A 5,917-nucleotide genomic window follows, 5' to 3' on the forward strand; every position below is an offset into this window, starting at 1 on the left:
GCGTGCGTGCGTGCGTGCGTGCGTGCGTGCGTGTGTGTGTGTGTGTGTTAAAATAGCAACATTAAAAAAAATCGTTACATCGATGCATTTGTCCTTGATTTTTCGAGTGGCTGAAAATGATTGTCAGCACCAAAATAGAAATTTGTCGAACTGATATATTATAATAATGACTCAATAGCCAGCGATGTGGCAAAAAGCCGGCGGGCAAAGAATAAGTTACCTATTTGCGACAGGAGCCGTGTTTGTAACGAATAATAATTAGCACATCCGATCTAAATTGGATTTGACGATTAGAAGGCCTTAAATTTCCTGTAAACACTCGGAGATACAAATCTCGTGTTCATGAAACGTGCTCATTAAACACCGACTATATCGGCTGCCCAAATGAGAGTCTGCACCGGTGGATGGCATTAATTGCGAATCATCAGCGATATCCAACCTTTTCTCCATATAAGTGTAGTTTATAATATATTCAGTGATATAGGCGCAGGCGTGGCTGTGTGGTAAGAAGCTTCGGCAAGTGTCTTCTAGTATAGCCGACCTCGGACCGACCAAAGCCTTGTAAGTGGATTCGGTTGACGGAAACTGAAAGAAGGCCGTCATATATATATGTGTGTGTGTGTGTGTGTGTGTGTGTGTGTGTGTGTGTGTGTGTGTGTGTGTGTGTGTGTGTGTGTGTGTGTGTGTGTTTGTTCCCCCACCATCGCTTGACAACCGATGTTGGTGTGTTTATGTCTCCGAAACTTAGCGGTTCGGCAAAAGGGAGCAATAGAATAAGTACTGGGCTTACAAAGAATAAGTCCTGGGGTCGATTCACTCGACTAAAGACGGTGCTTCAGTATGGCCACAGTCAAATGGCTGAAACAACAAAAAGAGTAAAAGAGTATACTTAATATGTTTAGTAAAACCTTAACAATAGTTACTGACACTGTATAAGATTCCAATGACAAGCGTGGAAAGGACGGAGCGGAAGGTAAATAAATGGGATCTTTTTTAAAACGGGGGCCACATTTTTCATTAATGTTTTACGTAGTGTTTTTGGTACGGAAAGACTTTCAAACTTCGTATACTTATCTATTTTGTGTTATAGAACAGAAAAATATTTTTGTATTCGAATTTATTTCATGTAAAAAAATTGTCTTATTTCGATAATTTCAACCAATCACTGACGTCCATTCAGTCGATATACATTAAGTGCCGACTACATAAACAAACGATTCTTCGTTTTATTTGCTTTTTTCATTTTAAATTTGCTTTAACCCTAACCCTAACCCTAACCCTAGGGTTAGGGTTAGGGTTAGAATTAGGGTTAGGGTTAGGATTAATTGTTTCAGAATCGTTTGTTTATGTAGTCGGCACTTAATGTATATCGGCTGAATGGACGTCAGTGATTGGTTGAAATTACAGAAATACGACAACTTTAACATGGAATAATTTATGGATTTCTTTTTTTTTAAAGAAGACTAAGAGAAAAAGATGTTTTATATGACACATTCTACCAGTGTTCCAAGTTTCAAAGTGTTTCGTTAATGAAAAATGTAGCCCCCGTTTTAAAAAAGATCCAATAAATGCCTCCGAAGGCGGTTAGGTGTCCGCCCTCCTAAGCTTCACGTCAAAAAGCGTGTACATAAGATCCGGACAACCACGACTATCCCTGTGAGTGACTACTATAAGTAAACTGTTATCTCTCAATCATAATCTAGTTGATATTTTGATGTTTCAAAAAAGGATTTTTGTTGGGTAGGATATTTTATTTTACATCCTGCATATGTATTATGTACTTGCGTCTGTCTGTCTGTCTGTCTGTCTGTCTGTCTGTCTGTCTGTCTGTCTGTCTGTGTATGTGTGCGTGTATGTGAGAGAAAGAGACACACAGAGAGACAGAGAGAAACAGAAAGATAGTGTGTGTGTGTGTGTGTGTAGTCTTTTAGTGTAGAAGTGGACATATTTTCATATGTAACTGCGTATGGTTTGATATAAATCGACTGTCAGAAGCAAGCACTTTTAATTTTCTGATTGACATATAAGTACTTCAACATTTTAAGGATTGCCTTCTCCATTTTGCTTTTAGTATGCCAGCTCTTCTTCAAACTTATATATACAGAAAGAGTTGATCAGATAGCATGAATAGATATATATAAGTATATATATATATATATATATATATATATATATATATATATATATATGTTTATATATAACGATGACCACTAAAGTGGACATTTAATGTGCTAGAAATAGATCCTAGTAATAAATCGATATTAATTAATATCTGATTTTTTACCCTATGTTTTAATTTGATTAACCATAACCAAGTTCTCAAAGTGGATATATGCGACGAAGTAACTATTTTCTGCAGACATATTCCCAGAATTAGCGCGCCAAAATGAAGACTTTTGATTTTTACCATTAAGTTATAATTAGCAGAACCATATACACGTTCATATACACGTTTGCCTCTGGGGGTGAACAACTTGTATAAGGTTCTGAGAATTATATTTTCCTTACAGTTCACGCTGAAGAGAAGCAGATATTCGGTATGAGTGTTGATTTCGAAACCCTTCCGTGAATAATAATGTTTTATTTATGTAATTTTCACTGTCTTGCCCGCATACGTTTTGGTATTTCGCTGAATTTCTTTTGAGAACCATTGGGTCTTAGTAGACACAACATGTGATCTACTTCTAGCACATTAAATGTCCACTTTAGTGGTCAACGATATAAATAAACATATACTTTAATCCCCTAAGATCTCAGATATTTTTTCTGAATCTCTCTGATTCTTTAAATGTGCTAGCTTCCTGGTAATAAATCGATATTAATTAATATCTGATTTTTTACCCTATGTTTTAATTTATATATATATATATATATATATAGTTCAAAAAAACAATAACAAAAAAACAAAAAATCAACAAAGTGAGGACGTGATATGGATAGTATTATTGGACGCTCAGGAAAGGAAAGAGAGTATGTATGTATGTATCTTTTATATAAAGGTCAATGTTTGTGTGTTCGTGTGTTATAAACTCGAAAACTACTGAACCGATTCTAATGAAATTTGGAACACAAAATCCAAGCCTATGGAGAAGAGTAATGCCGTATGTTTCATACAATTTTGAGGGGGCATAAAGTGGTGGAGGCAGAAACCACCGTGAAAATTCATATGCTTCGGATTTTGATGAAATTTGAACCATAGGTATTAGAAATAAATTTTAAAATATACCCCAATTTTCCATTTCTTTAGATGATACTAAGTCTCTCTAAAGGAGGCTTAACCCCCAAATTTTAGTCATTTTTCATGGACCAAAATTACTGAATAGATCCTTTTGACAATACAGTTCTATATTTAAGAGATGAGGAATTATTTACATTATTTACATTTGACGGATATTTGTCCTCGTCTTGTTTGTTGTTAACACAACGTTTCGGCTGGTATACCCTCCAGCCTTCATCAGGTGTCTTGGGGAAATTTCGAACCTAGGTTCTTATTCCTAAGGTATTTTTCGATGTTATTATTATTATTATTATTATTATTATTATTATTATTATCCTCATCGTCATCATCCTTATGATATCTGAAACTTAGATTCAATGCATTAGGGCGGGTATAATGCAGTAGAACACCCCATGAAAATTCATAAATTTCCGATGTTGAAATTTCAACCATAGGTAATTGACACAAATCAAGAAGTATTCCTAAAGTTTCCGCTTCTCATGAGGATTCTAATGGGGGCATTAACTCCCAAATTTTAGTCATTTTTTATGATCCAAAAAAGGTCAAAATTATTGAATGAATCTGTATGAAATTTGGAATTTATGTTCTATTCATAGGGGCAAATGTAATGCAGTATATGTTTGAAAGTGAGGGGGCATAAATGAGGCCATAAGCCCCATGGAAATTCATATATTTTTGCTATGAGGGTAGGGAAACTGACTGTTTATTGTGATCGTTTGTCTTTTGGTTTCCTCTACCTTTGCTCTCTTTTACAAACCAAGTGAACATTCATATATTTCCGATTTCAAAGAAATTTGAAAATAGATATAAGACACAAGTTAAAAAAGATTCCCAGCAATTCATCTTTTCTAGTTGACTTTAAGACCCCTCTAATAGGGGCCTTAACTCCAACATTTTAGAGCTCCATCTGCTCCATCTGCTCCATTTGACAAGAGCAAAAGCCTTTGAATGGTTTTATACGATTATGATTTTAAAATCTGGGCATAAAGATGAGTAGTATGGGATAAATATGTCATGATTAGAATTTTTGTTAGGGTGTGTAAAGAGGGAAAGAACACCCATTAAAATTTCCTATCTTCATCTTGATGAAATTCGAATCATAGGTGTCCAGTTCATTAGAGAAAATATAAAACAAAAGTCTAATTCTTCAATTCCATGTGACACGGGCAACGAGGGGGATCTTTAAGACTTTTGAATATTACTCTATATAATTAATAGAACCGTGTGCACGTGTTTTCATTCGTTGGGGACAGCTAGCACACGGTTCTGTTGGATTATACCTCTATGGCAGTCTGTACTGAGGAGAAACAGAAATTTTCGGTAAGAAAGTATTGATTTCGAACCATGGTCTACAGATAACCTATTTATTTCTCTAATTGGATCTATTTTAAAACGGGGTCGCCAGTATTTTCTTAACGAAACACTAACGAAACACTTTGAAACTTGGGACACTGGTAGAATGTGTCATATAAAACATCTTTTACTCTTAGTCTTCTTAACAAAAAAAAAAAGGAATTCGCAAGTTGTCGTATTTCTGTAATTTCAACCAATCACTGACGTCTATTCAGCTGAATAGAGTTACTGCTGGGCGGTCATAAAAATGTTATACTCCCAGAGGTACTCGATGTACTGATTATGTACACACATTTTGGTTAAACTCGTGCGACTCAACTTACTGCACTTTATTGTGCAGTAGATTTTGTAATTCTGTTCGCATAAATTTACATTGTAACAAAAATACATGCCTAAATTCTAACTCTTCCAGTTTTCTAGAATGTGCAAAGCATTAGCTTTACTTTTGTGAATTAAGAAAATACTATCTTTATGTTTTACTGTATATATTTTCACGTAATTCTTAATTGTAATACAACACATCCATCGGAAACAATTCTAAGAGAAATCTATTCATAGCTTTCGGGTAGACATCATTTTTGTGCTGTGGAGTTCTGGTGTTCTGATGATAGCATGAGAATGCAACATAAAGCAGGCTATGAGGGAAACATGGATTTGCCTATTCAACAATATCCTTGAGGTACTGTCTCTGGGACAATGTTGATAATCATAGAAAAAAGACAGGCTCACTTGCAATTGAAGGCGCTTCATATGAAATAACAAGTTTGATGGAGATGAAGGGAAATTGAAGTGAAATGCATGGAATGAAATTATCTCTCTGGGCACAGTCAGTTATAATAGAGACTTCTATCGTATGAAACAAGAGTTTTGACAGTCTGCATTATACCGGCAACTTTGATGCATTTAAGTTCCGTAGTAACATAGACATAAGCATGTCTAGATATGCAACTAAATGCATGAGAATACATGCATAAAACAAAACACATAAATCTGCACATATACATACATACATACATGTACGCACACCTATGTATATAATACACACACACACACACACATATATATATATATATATATTGTTTGTTGGCACTGAGTCGCTTACGACGTCGAAGGTTCCAGTTGATCTAATCAACGGAACAGGCTGCTCGTGAAATTAACGTGAGCACTCCACAGACACGTGTACCCTTAATGTAGTTCTCGGGGATATTCAGCGTGACACAGTGTGACAAGGCTGACCCTTTGAATTACAGGTACAACAGAAGAAACAGGAAGAAAGAGTGAGAGAAAGTTGTGGTGGAAGAGTACAGCAGGGTTCGCCACCATACC

At 35.5% G+C, this 5,917-nt stretch overlaps 1 protein-coding gene across 1 annotated transcript in view; it reads right to left on the bottom strand.

The window, feature by feature from the left end:
- The window catches only part of LOC106882491 (uncharacterized), a 43,374-nt gene that overhangs the window by 35,657 nt on the left and 1,800 nt on the right, over window positions 1-5,917 (bottom strand). The gene's annotated exons all lie outside the window — the stretch shown is intronic.

This window comes from Octopus bimaculoides, chromosome 1 (genome assembly GCF_001194135.2).
Source record: "Octopus bimaculoides isolate UCB-OBI-ISO-001 chromosome 1, ASM119413v2, whole genome shotgun sequence".
NCBI classification, from domain to species: Eukaryota; Metazoa; Mollusca; class Cephalopoda; order Octopoda; family Octopodidae; genus Octopus; species Octopus bimaculoides.